A 14692-nucleotide genomic window follows, 5' to 3' on the forward strand; every position below is an offset into this window, starting at 1 on the left:
CACAGGGTATATATTATATCAGTGATGTCAAACCAACCAAATACGGTCATCATTTGTTTCTTTCCAATTTCGAAAAAGAGTATATATAGTCTGGTCTCCTAGTAAAATGAACAAAGAACTTAGTAAAAATGTTGAATATTACTTTGTTCAAAATAATGGTATGCGTATGAGTAAAAATAATAGAGAATATTTTCATTACAATTTAGTTTAATCTCATGACGATCGTTGAATCGTATCATCGTTTTGACATAAAAAATTCCATCTGTAGTAGCAGTAAAGGTATATAAATCTGGCTCCAGGGGGTTGCGACAGAATCACCATTAGATATACTACTCAATACGAATAAAGGGTACATACTAGAAGTTGACTTGGAATATCCAACACAAAGATCATAAGAGTTATCCACCAGCTCCCAAAAGATTAGTGGTTCATAAAGATTGGATGGTTAGCGAACGTAGAAAAACTCGTACCAAATCTCAGGTCTATCGTTAGGCATGAAAGTAAAGAAAATAGAGTTCTTAAGTTTGATCAAAGCCCTTGGATGGAGCCCTATATAAGGCTGAACACAAATTAAGAAAGATGGCTACCAGCGATTTTGAAAAGAACGTATATAAGCTCATGAATAACTCAGTATTTGGTAAAACTAAGGAGAATCTAAGGAAGCGTGTTGATGTTAAATTAGTCAGATCTAATGAGGAAGAAAGACTTAGGCAATGTTTAGTAAGTCCGGCTTTTAACAGAAGCAAGATATTTGATAACGACTTGGCCGCACTACAGAGAGTAATATAAAATTCAACAGACCGGTGTATGTTGGTATGAGTATTCTTGACTCTTGACACTTAATGTACGACTTTTATTACAACGAACTTAAGAAGCAATACGTCGATAGATGCGCGGTGTTATGTACCGATACAGATTCTTTGTTGATGGAAATACAAACCGAGGATGTGTATAAAGTTATGGCAGACATAAATAGATATGTACGACACGAGCAATTACCCAAAAGATAATGCACAGCATAGTAAATATAAAGGTGTTAGGTAAGATGAAGGATGAATGTGCTGGGACCCTTATTGCGGAGTATGTTGGATTAAGACCTAAGATGTATTCTATAAAGAAGTCTGATGTCTGATAATGGAGAGATAAGAAAAGCTAAGGGCGTAAAGAAGTATGTAGTAAAAAAGCATATCAAACACGAACAGAATAAAGAAGCATTATTTAATGGTAGAACATTCAAACACGAGATGAACACTTTAAGAAGTGTCAATCACAGGATATATGGAATAAGAATGAACAAGACATCATTATCCCCCTTAGATACAAAGAGATGGAGTGATAGGGATGGTGTAACTACATATGCTTATGGTTATGGTGGTAATACTGTATCGTTGAGAACTATGAGCAACTCTTCTCGTACAAATGCCCTGACTGGTCCATCTATAAGATAATAAAGAATAGGCTCTCCTTCTTTCATAACCAACCGACTAATGTTATATATCTTAAGGGACCAAATTGGATTGGTTGCGCGACGTAGGCCTCCTTCGAGTTCACCGGGCTGGTATAAATATTTTACGCTTACTCTTTCCGGAAGTTTTTGTTCTTTGCCTCTCCTCGGTGCTGAAGATTCGGAAGTCACAGATTTAAATTTAATCGCATCAGATGGTTTCTTCCCGATTAATCTCGTTACTTCATTATCTAGCGCTGATTCAACAGCTGATAATCGTGTCACCCATTCGGTTGATCTTAATGGTTCCGATTTCATTTCAATCCCGTACTGATATCCAAACAAACGTTCCGCTAATGTCCGGTTAAATCTTTCAACGATAGCTTGACTACAGTGGGCCTCTTTTTCACCACGCCTGATTTCAACATCGTGCTTTGGTAACAGTTTAGTTACTGATCCCATAAACTCGCAACCAGGATCTAGCTTAGGCCATTTTGTGGTCCGCGTATATATATGCATTAGCTACTTCTGTTGAATCTTCGAGGTTAATGGTTCAACCTCTTTGTAGCGACTAGCTACATCCACTATGGTTAAAGCGTATTGATATGTTTTGCGTCTTACCTTATCATGGGGAAGAAACAAGAGGTCAGCCTGATGAACTTCATTCATTGTAAAAATATCAAACTTCTTCCTCAGGATATAACATGGTGCCGGTAAGTATATTTGCCACATCACTTGTTTCTTTAGCCAGTCCTTGGCCACATCTTTAGACACCTTAGCCACAGTGGCTAATTTTTGTATTGCTCCTATACCTTTCCAATATCCTTGTGGGCTATAGTAAATTTTATCCATTATTAATTAATATTGATGATTCTTTCAATATGAATCATGAAGATCGTTGAATCACCTTATCAATTTTGCATAAAAAATTCCCTCTGTTGTAGCAGTATTGGTATATAAATCTGGCTCCAGTGGAAAAGAGCAAGAATCACCATTGTCTATACTACTTATAGACTTAAAGATATATCAAATGACTTCAACAATGAATAGTGGTGTTGCCATGTAGAAACTAATTAAAATACAAGACCTCTGTTTGATATCCTTTTGGATATAGGTCACTTTGCAGAGGGTATACATTTATTATCAGAAGGAAGTTTAAAAGCAACTATTGAAACTATTACAAGTATTTTTACTCTTTACCCAATCCTCCAAAAAATTGCATTAAGGACCTGAACAAGATCTTTTATAAAATCAATTGAAATGATAAACCACACATCCTTATGGAAACTTATGAGGATAGCGGGGTCAGAATAATATTCAACCATTTTTAAATTCTATGAAGATACTATAAGAAACTTACGTACAGTCTTCGACTTCAGTCACTAGTGCGAAGCCCACTGGTCTATTAAGATCACACGCTAAAAGTCGATAAACTAAGACCAAAATATACTTTTACAAATTCCAAAATACATTTTCGGGCTTGTAGGCTCAAACCATTTTGCTAGTGTAGTAACCCAAGTGTTTTTTCCGTTACTCCCTTATTCTATTATACGTGATTGGAATAAGAACGGGATTCACACGGGTAATAATAATTAATAATTATGTTACTCTTAATTTTATTATACCTAATAGGAACAAGAGTTTGCCACTAAGGTCGAACTTGTTGTCATGGATATTGTAAAAAAAAAAAGAAGAGTTTGCAACTAACGCAATCTCATTAAAATCAGATCTTAGTTCTCGCTGTCGCTAAACAAAGATCTGAGGATATCCCATTAGGGGTCACGTCAGAACGACCTTTCATCCAACCAATCAGAGCGCCGCTTACCAGATCATGAAAGTGACAGTCGGAATGTGTTTTCTAATCATGCAACCACGATATATGTAACACGGGGTATTCTGAACGACAGTTACAGGTCTTATGATTATATCCATACAATCTATGCCGCCTATAAGCCATTCCAGAATGTTCTTCTCATTAGTTTTAAATTTTTTAATCGAGAATATGTCAAAATGTTTCGAAGCGTAGTCACCAGTTTGAAACTAGTGTCGTAAAGCTCGAGAGAGTTGCCTTCTGATTGGCCAATGTCGATTTCTTGTCATTTCATTGGTCGGTCAGAATCCGCGAAAGGTTGTTCTGACGTGCCCGTAATGGGATGTCTTCAGATCTTTGTTTAGCGGTCGTGAGAACTAAGATCTGATTTTAATTAGTTTGCCACTAACGTGGCCAAGTCTGCTCCCCAGCAAATGAAGTGTATATTATGTCAACAATAGTGAAATTTGATCACACAAACACATACATTTGAAAATATTCAAAATTTTGTAAGGAGTAAATGGCAGCAGGGGAGTATCAACTTCATGTAAATGCAAAATGTCCTAAAGAAACAAAATAAACACAAACACTGCAAAACACAATTTCTATGAAGTTCAAGAACAAAATGGAACCTTCTCCACAAAAACATGATGGCAGTACAAACTGACAAATGCAGTTACTACATTTACTACTGAATTCATTAGGGTGGGAGAAAGAAAAAACATTACAAGTCACATTTTGACTCGTAATAATATCTACATGGAATATTTCTTAAGAAACATTAGTGGTATTAGTTTGTGATATGTGACTATGGTCATTACTAGTTCGAACCCAATATGTTGCTTTGGACATAGAAGATTAAATGCAAAATATTAAGGTTCAAAAAGTTCAGTTCATTACCACATTGATTAACATACAAAGAAATAATGATGGTCACTTCAATATACTACGCCTATTCCGTCACACCCCACACAAGATGATGGTCAGTGTATGGAACTGGAAAGACCAGTTGAGATGGGTTGGTTTGCTGATATACTGGGCGAATGTAAACTGCTCCATGAGGTTGGATAGTGCATGGTTGTCACGGACGGTCCATATTGAAGTCCACACTGATAACAATCCTATACTGATTAAGAGGCAGCTGCCCCAGCAGAGTTCGCAAGTGAATGAGGAAAGTTCTCACAGAAGATGGTGGTGACCTATAGATGACAACAACCAAGAGAGTAATACTGGCCTCAATGTAGCATCCGTGAGCCTCTACAGCAGGAGGTATCTGTAGTTATGTTGCCTCTCTGTGCTGAAGGACATCTTTGATTACCATAGGTAGTCCATGTTGGGAATGTCCCAACAGAACATTGTGACCAGGCATAGGAAAATTGGCGAACTCATCCGTTCTTGTTTCAGTGAGGCACAACACTTCAAGATGGTGCACAGATACATATCAGACATAAGATCTGTAAAGCGTCTTGGAAATGATCTTATATTTAAATTCCCAACAGACGTCTTGTCCTTTGGCAAAGAACAAAGGGGATGTTGCCATGGGAGAATGTTCCTCAAGCGCTCCATTTCTTGTTTTGCCGATTCATTAACAAGTACTTTCTTTTGAGAGAAGTTGGTAAGTTGATGAGTCCCTTTCTTGATGGTGAGCGGCCTAACATTGTGTATGTTAGGTTACAGGCCGGCAAAGCCACATTTCGAAAATAGATAGCCCAAATTGATGTGGCTCTCGTGGCAATGGTTATGGTTGCGTGATTGTATAATGTGGCTCTCGCGGCTATGCTGTCAAAACATGCTTTGTGATTCTAACAGGTTACCGTATATAACAAAACAAGTCTTGTTTTCTCATTTTGTATTCAACAAGGATAACATATTCATCAAAACTTTACATTGATGAATATGAATAGCATAATGGATTGAATGTCATTACTGCAGATGAAGGAGGTCGCCCACATGGTCAGCATATTCCATCTCACCCAGGCGTTGGCTCAGGAGCTGGGTCGCAATATGTGCATCGATTGCCTTGTACATCTTTCTTCGTGAAGGTTCGGACCACTGGTGTGCCACCCTTCCAGGTGATTGTTGGTACGGTGGCCTTTGTTTTCGAAATGGTTCCAAATCTCTGGCATGAAGGCCCCTCCTTGAACCCAACTGGTTGTTACGTAGTCCATGAAGGCAGTCACTTTAGGGCCAGCAGGAGAGTCAGCAATGGCATCAAGCCACACATCATCCACTTTGTCACGAGGTACTAGAGGGCACCAGCTCTTCTCACCAGCTTCTTCACCTCCTCATCTTCCTGATAGTCCATCACCAGACCTTCTTTCTGCACCACGCTTTGTAATTTAAATGTGGGACACTCATTTAAAGGTATCTCTAAAGAACACCACGCTTAGTAATTTCAATGTGGGACACTCATATAAAGGTATCGGTAATCGGATTAATTTATTGCTTGCTAGAATAGGTGAAATGCACTCAGCTGAAAATGTGGCTCTACCGGCAATAGCTATTTCTGAAATGTGGCTCTCCCGGCTAGACACCGTATGTTAACCCCTGTGCCGTTGGTGTTCTAGGGTGTGAGTGTTAAATCAGCAACAATATATTGGTAAGTATTGCCCTGAGATTTGTGAGTTAAACCAAAAGCGAGCATGCCTGGGTATTGTTTTCTTTCAACAGGTACTGGGACCTTTTGTAACAGAAGTAAACATGCTGTAACTGCACCTAAAGCACAAAAGTCTTCTTATCAACATGTGCTGAAAACAGTGAAAAGTTTCATAGAGAAGTATGCCATCTTATCGCACACTCATCTGTCATAATCAATGCAGAAGTAGGGACAATGGATTTGATAATGAAGTCATTAAACGAAAGTTACCCTCAACCATTATTGGGGCACATACTGACAACTTGGCTGACGGCATGGCTACTACGGGAGATACCTCCAAATGATGACAAACACAAAATGTAGGCACCCAATATACCTTTATTATGACTTATAAGATTCCTTAAACAGGTTAAATGGGTATCAAGTTGAATGTTTTGGCATTTCAAAGAAGAATTCATAAATTTCTAAAAGTTCTCTTGTTGACATGGAAAAACAAAAAAATAGTAAAAGGCACTAGTTGAGCGTGTACTTGACAGACCTGCAAAGTTTCATGAAAAAATATTGAACGGTTTATGAGTTAGGCTCCGGAAACGAACCCTACCCTCACAGAACCTAAGTCCATCTTGTTGCCATGGAAACGTATAAAATAAAAATGTCTAAAATTTCTACATAGCAAAAGGCACCAGTTCAGCATGTACCTGACAGACATGCAGAGTTTCATGAAAAAATATTTAGCGGTTTCTAAGTTATGCTCCGGAAACGAAACCTGACGGACGGACGGAGCCCGTTGCTATACCCCCGCTAACTTTGTTGGGCGTCGGATAATTAAGAGTGGTATTCACTCAGTTAATGATAATAAATAAAAATAATATTAGTCCTAATTTTATTATACATAATTTGAATAAGGCATTTGTATTTTTAATGGTTTTATCTAGTTGATGTTCTGGGAAGAGGTATGGTATTAAGGGAACAAAGTTAATTTTGAACAGTATACCTACATTGGCTACGCACTTTTCATTGTACAAATTGAGACATAATGTGATACATGGGACAGAAATAATATTTATTTACTCTACCATTTGCTCATCTCACTATTTTCCTTTTGACAATAACCTTTTACGTGTATCTTACAGTAATGTTGAAAACAGCTGTATTTCCACATGACGTGACTTTGTTTAGTAAGAGCACATCATCAATCTAATGTTGGTGAAACTATCATACTGGATGATTACAAAAGATTACACTCTTAAAAGTATGAGCATCTATGAAATATATTGTATAATCCTTCGAAATATGTCTGAAGGTATCATTCTTCTTTCCCCATCAGAACACAATGCCTCCACCATTCCTTCCCCACCTGTGGCACCAATCACAGCTCAAGAGCCCTATTGTAATTGTTCGATTTATTATTATTATTAGGGCTCCAAGCCGAAAGGCTGTAGAGCCCTATTGTAATCGTTCGATTTATTATTATTATTAGGGCTCCCTGCCTACAAGGCAAGAGCCCTCTTGTTATTGTTCGATTTATTATTATTATTTATTATTATTATTATTATTATTATTATTATTATTCCACCGATTTGTGTTCCAATCCTAACTCCAAAACTACTGCTCAGAATTTCTTGAAAATTTCCACAAAGATAGCTTAGCTACTGAAGTTATATCCACAAAAATCTCAAGACTCTAGACTCAAAGACTAAGGGCAGATAACTCAAAACAACTTTAAAAATCACAATTTCAACAGCTCATATCTCAAATGTCAAATGTGATATGTTTTCCTGATAGCCCTTGTCCTGGCGATTCCAGAACACCAAACCGTTTGACTGTAACTGAAGGGACAACGAAACTACAGCGTTTTCAAGAGGGAACTATTTGGCCCCAGTCCATAAACTTGCCATATAGCGAAACTCCAAACACCCGTACCTCCGAACCTACCCGTCCGATGTCGGCCAAATTTCGTGTGTGTTTGTAGAATGGGGATGTCTGTTACCACGCCCAATTGTAGCGACATAGGAAATGGGACGACGGGGAGAGAAATTAGGCATAATTTATGTATAACAATATCTTTCAACATATTGCTCCCAACCAGATCATTCAACAACTGCCAGACTAGGCACTCTTTGGTATTTACATGTGCAATTCGATATTGAAATGCAGTCACAAATCACAAATCCTACATACATCAAACTCTTATTTCACATGTTTTGAAAATGTCATTTAGTGGGTATGACAAAGGTCTTTTACGAACTCTTCAAACATTTTTTAAAGTAAAAGACACTGAAAGAAGCAGCAGTAAAATGACAAATAAGTCCCGTTCACTGCACTTCAATCGACAGCAATACTCGTGCATACGATTCCGTTCTCTTGGCGCTATACGCTACATTATTGTCGGTATAGGTTTATTTACATAACAAACTACAGTCTGTAGTACGTGAGCTTTGTGTATAGTTTTAGGCTATGGACCACAGAAATCAGTTATCAGGGTCAATGAGATACAGTGTTAAAACAGCTGATGGACAACGCAAGCAGAAACGGACTATAGAAATACATTTACGTTTGCGCTCGTACGTTCAACGGTTCTGTATAGAAACTTGGTGTAAATATCAACATCGCATCTTTTGTTATGTCTAAGCTCATATCTGCATCAATTGGTGCGAATTCACAATACACATTGTCAAGCAAAGAACTGCGCATACATGTTTATTGGCCCCACAGCGTGTCAGCGTGCCTCAGTCCCATGCAGCTGGGTCGGTCGGTCGGGTGCATATTGGAACGTGATCCACGTGCACGGTAATGGCATGGCGAGACAGCTATAGCGGGGTCGTCCGAGAGCCGCGTGTGGGGTGCTTCAGTCAAAACATGACCTACATCTCGCCCGAAGTGTTACCTCCTTCATAAATGCTGTTCAGACTGTGGGATTTACGGTAGGTTTGTGATTGAAAGTTTGATATTGCTGAACTCTCCGATTAATGTACTATCTTTTAAACGTACTTGTCATAATTTTCTTACTACAACAGACAGGTTCACTTCATGTTTCGACGGTAGCGATTTCTATAGTCTGTTTCTGTATGGATTTTCTTCGCGCTATATGTTGTACTCTCTGCCAGCGGGAAGCACGCAGTTTCGCGCACATGCACGTATGGACGATACATCCAGATGTGTGTAAAACACATAACAGAACCAGACACCTTGTACGACATGATGTATGGAGAGCATTAATGTTTTCAGATGGATCTATATCAACATCGTATTTTTTGTTCGTTAGTGGTCCACGTGGAAGCTCATATCTGCATTGGCGCGAATTCACAATACACACTGTCAATAGAGTTAACCAAACACAGAATTGCGGAATGCATGTTTATTGACCGCACGGCGCGTTAGCTTGACTGAGGATGGGTCAGTCGAGTGCATATTGGAGCGTGAGCCACGGTAGCGTTTTGCGAGACGCGCTAATTAAGCTCCCGGTAGATTGGGTTAAACGCACAAACACTTATTCTTTCGGCCGGCACTGATAATAGGTAAAATAGAAGATAGGAGAGCAGTATAACACTCGGCTACAGATGTTGATACTGTTGTAGTGGCGGGTAATGAAGGCTCCAGTTGCCAACGGGACGAATAGAGTTACCACCCTTAATAATGCCAAACTGGACCTGTGCCAAAATGGACTGTTTTTCTCAGTCAAAACGGATAAGTTACATGTCACATAGTTAATAAAGGCTATATTATAATGATACACAGTAATGCACATATCCTTCCTGATACCGGTAGTGACTTGTAAGTCAACAGGAAAAATGCCCTGTTTTAGAAGGTCCACACTTTTGAAGCTTCATAGGGCGCCAATTATGAATGACCATGACCTTGAATCATTGGTATCAAAGTAACACCACGTGGTTTCTTGGAACGGATTTCCGCACTATCAAATTACCTTTTTATAATGCGAACCTGTTCATTATTGAAAATTCCATTTTGTTTTTGAGACATCCCTGATATAATGCCAACCTAAGGAAGTATTATATACCAATATCATTATCGTTTAGAAACCAGTCCCTTTCTTTACTTACTTAAGTGTTATGATCTCTATTGCGTTTACAGCTAATTTTCTTTTAAACTTTGATAACAAAAGCTTGGAAGACTGGGCTTTTCTTTGCTGAGTGCTTGAATTGCTTCAACAAGAAGATGACAAGAGGTCACCGACATGTGTTGTTACTGTTAGATAATGTCCCAAGCCATCTCATCCCTTAGCACACAGTAGTGCACATATCCTTCCGCATATCGGAATGCACTTATATAACCACAGTAGAAAATGTCTTAATGCTAATAGATTAGGGTCATTAAGAACTCAGTTTCAATGGTTTTTAGTACTCTGTATAACCAAAGTGCAATTTTGCAAAATTACTTCTATGAATGGAGAACAGGATCCGCTGCTAAAAAATTCCGATAGGGAGCCCGCCATCGCTGCTCGCAGCTATTATTATTATTATTATTATTATTATTATTATTATTTATTATTCCGCCGATTTTTGTACCTGCCCTAGCAAAATAACCACTCGCTCGAATTTGTTCAAATTTTGTGTGTGTTTGTAGACCATTGGGTACTAGTGCCCGCCAAAAAGCCAAAAAGCCAAGGCCGTATTTTTTGACGATATAATTTGCCCTGTTGCTCCACAACCGTTTGTCCGTTTACTTTCAAACCTTGCATGTATCTACTGCTTCAGTTGCTTAATAATTTTTGTTCTTTGACTTTGGTCATTGATCACGTGGTTTGGCAGCCATATTGGATTCAAGGTTTTGCCAGGGTTTTTTGGGCACCTGTCTTCAAATACTATCTCCTCTGAATCCAATGCATGAAATGATTTCAAACTTTCTGAGAATTGTCTCCATACAGAACACAACAAATTAGCATAGCCATTTTTCGATATCTTTTGTAGTTGTGGCCATATTGGATTTTGATTTTGATCATTTTTTTCACCGAAATTTTACTTTAAAGATCATATCTTGTAAGGTTCTTAACAGAAACTATTGCAAGTTTGCATGAAACTTTGAGACTATATGCAGCTCATTTTGTCCTGGGTTGCATACTGAAAGCACCACTGCTTGGTGTGGTATTATTCGATTTAAGTAAAAAAATCAGACTTGAGTACAAATACTGAACGAAGCGCCTCATAAGTCTACTATAAACCCCCATTCACTGGCTTTGCAGATAACCTCGCGTTCTCCACAGCCTTGTTCAATATTATGTGTACTACCCTTGACGACCAGAGTTAGAATTGGCCTTTTTCAACCGATGCTTGTCTCAAGAGGCAACTATGCTTGTCACAGGAGGCGACTAATCGGATCGGGTGGTCAGACTCGCTTCAGACTTGATTCTTCATTTCTCAATTGCCAATTGCTACGGTACCTTATTTTTGACAGCGTTGTTTAAAGCAAACCATTTGCGGATTAGAATATGGTCGAGGTCGGAAATTGGTTTAGTACACTCTTGGAAACTGTGGCACACGTAAATTTGGTAGCGGTAATGTCCTGCAAACAGTGACTATCTTTTGACGGAGTTGGTACAAGCAAACTATATGCGGATTCGAACATGGTCGAAGTCAAACATGGGTTAAGAACACACTGGGACACATGTGGTGATGTCTGACAAGCGGTTCATTACATTTGACGGCGTTGGTACAACCAAACTATATGCGGATTCGAACATAGTCGAAGTCAAACATGGGTTAAGAACACACTGGGACACATGTGGCGATGTCATGCAAGTGGTTCCTTACATTAGATGGCATTGGTACAAACAAACCATTTGGTTTAAACATCCTGGGACACCCAGGTCAATTTAGTAGTGGTGATGTCTCACAAGAGGTTCTTCACATTTGACGGCGTTGGTACAGGTAAACCTTTTGAGGATTCGAATATATGAACGAGGTGGGGAACAGGTTTTAGCACTTTATCTCAACAATGCGACAGGAACCCGGGGCCCGGACGAACGCAGAACGCTAATCCGTTTGACTGGAGCCCAACTGACAAAGAAGTTACAGCCTGTTGAAGAGTCACCAAGCCGAAAGGCTGAAGAGTCCCAGTGTTAGCGTTTGATTTAATATTATTATTATTCCGCTGATTTTTTTACCAGAGCTAGAAAAATAACCACTTGCTCGATTTTGTTCACATTTTGTGTGTGTATGTGGACCTTTGGGTACTAGTGCCTTCCAAAAATCCAAGGCCGTAGGCCCAAAAGCCAAGGGCAGATAACTAAAAGAACATGTATCTGCTGCTTTGAGCTGCTTGACATTTTTTGTTCTTTGACTTTGGTCATTGGTCTCGTGGTTTGGCAGCCATTATGGATTCAAGGTTTCCACAGTGTTTTTTGGGGTACCTGTCTTTAAACGCAAAGAACTCGAGTCCACTGCATGAAATGCTTTCAAACTTTTAGATAATTGTCTCCATACATAACACATCAAACTTTAGTAGCCGATTTTGGAATTCTTTTTTAATTACGGCCGTATTAAATTTTGATTTTGATCATTTTTTTCAACAAAAACTTGCTTTAAAGATCATATCTTGTAAGTTTCTCCACAGAAACTATTGCAAGTTTACATGAAGTTAGTGTGCCATATGCATCTCATTTATTGTTATTGGTTGTATGCTAAAAGTAACCCTGCTTGGTGGTAATATTTGATTTATAGTGGTGCCTACATTTGACGGATTTGGTTCAAGGAAACCCTTTGAGGTTTCGAACATGGACGTTTGGGCACAGTGTTTCTTGGAGCCCGCCATTGCTGCTTGCAGCTTTAATTATTATTATTATTATTATTATTATTCCGGCTTTTTTTGTTCCAATTGAAACTCCTGAACCAGTTGCCAGAAGCTACTGAAAATTTGTACCAAGATACCTTAGGTCCTGAAATTATATCCACAAAAATCTCAAGACTCTAGGCTCAAGGACTAAGGGCAGATAACTCAAAATAATTTCAAAAATGGCAATTTAAACAGCTCATATCTCCGTCGCGAAAGCTCCAACGACTTCCACATTTCTTGTACAGGTGCAGAATCAGATGCCCAACAATTTCCCTACACATCCAATGTAGCGAAATTGCTTCGTTTGGCCGCCATATTGGATTAGAGGTTTTGGCACTGTTTTTTACCATTTTTCTCAGTACTTGTCTCCCAAAATGTGTTCCAAACTTTCCATACTTTGTCTCCAAGTACCATACTAACAACTTAGCAGAAAACATACTGAGATATGTCTTCCATGGCCGCCATATTGACTCCAACTTCCGGCTCATGGTTATTTTCAAACCTTTGACAGGACATCTTTACGAAGCTCTGGCATTGGAAACTTATCAGGTAAGGCACTTGAACAAACTCTGTTGTATCTTGCTTTGGTTGCTGCACAAGATCTCTTCATGCTCTTATGTCAAAAGTCATGTGTTTTCTTGATAGCCCATGACCTGGCGAAAATTCCAGAACACCAAACCATTTGACTGTAGCTCAATGGACAACGGAGCTACACCCTTTTAAAAATGGTACTCTTTGGCATATATCAGAACACTCAACACCCTTAACTCGGCTAATATCGGTCCGATTTCGACTTCCATTTCGATTTCGTGTGTGTATGTAGAGTGGGGATGTCTGTTACCACGCTTAATTGTAGTGACTTAGGAAATAAGACGACGGAGAGAGAAATGATATATAATTTATGTATAACAACATCTTTCAACATATTGCTCCTAACCAGATCATTTAATAACTGGCAGACTAGTATTTACGTGTGCAATTCGATATTGAAATTACGTCACAAATCACAAATCCTACATACATCAAACTCTTATCTCATGTGCTTTACGACACTTCAAACATAAGACACTGAAAGAAGCAGCAGTAAATTTTACAAGTAAGTCCCGTTCTCAGCATTTCAATCGACAGCAATACTCGTGCATACGATTCCGTTCTCTTGGCGCTTTACGCTACATTATTGTCGGTAGACCAGCGGTATAGGTTTAATTATATAGCTTTTTGTCTGGTTTTCGGCTATGCACTACAGAAATCAGTTATCAGGGTCAATGTCAATACAGTGTTTATATAGCTGATGGACAACGCAAGAAGAAACGGACTATAGAAATAGATTTACGTTTGCGCTCGTATGTTCAACGGTTCTGCATAGAAAACAGAGCAGCTTGGTGTAAATATCGACATCGTATGTTTCGTTATGTCAAAGCTCATATCTGCATCAATTGGCGCGAATTCACAATACACATTGTCAACAGAGTTAAGCAAAGAACTGCGCATACATGTTTATTGGCCTCACAGCGTGTCAGCGTACCTCAGTCCCATGCGGCTGGGTCGGTCGGTCGGGTGCATATTGGAACGTGATCCACGTGCACGGTAATGGTATAGCGTGACAGTGGTTAGCGCTATATCGGATTAAAGAACCTGCTGGCAGCGGGGTCATCCGAGACCCACGCGTGGGCTCCTTCAGTCAAAACAGGACCCTACCTCCCCACCCCCGAGGACACCTCCTTCAAAAATCTTTTTCGGACTGTGGGATTTATGGTAGGTTTGTGATTGAAAGTTTAATATCGCTGAAGTCTCCGATTAATTTACTCGTAATTGTCACCACAACTTCAAGTACAGTAACAGACGGGTTATATGTTAACTTCCTGTTTCGATAGTAGCGATTTCTATAGTCTGTTTCTTTGTGGATTTTCTTCACGCTGTTTTCAGTAGTCTCTGCCAGCAGAAAGCACACATTTTGTACGTTTTTTGTGATTGAAAGTTTAATATCTCTGAACTCTCCGTTTAATTTACTCGTACTTGTCATAATTGTATTACCACAATTTCAGGTAATAAC

Source organism: Haliotis cracherodii, unplaced genomic scaffold, assembly GCF_022045235.1.
Source record: "Haliotis cracherodii isolate W230 unplaced genomic scaffold, xgHalCrac1.p SCAF_4, whole genome shotgun sequence".
NCBI classification, from domain to species: Eukaryota; Metazoa; Mollusca; class Gastropoda; order Lepetellida; family Haliotidae; genus Haliotis; species Haliotis cracherodii.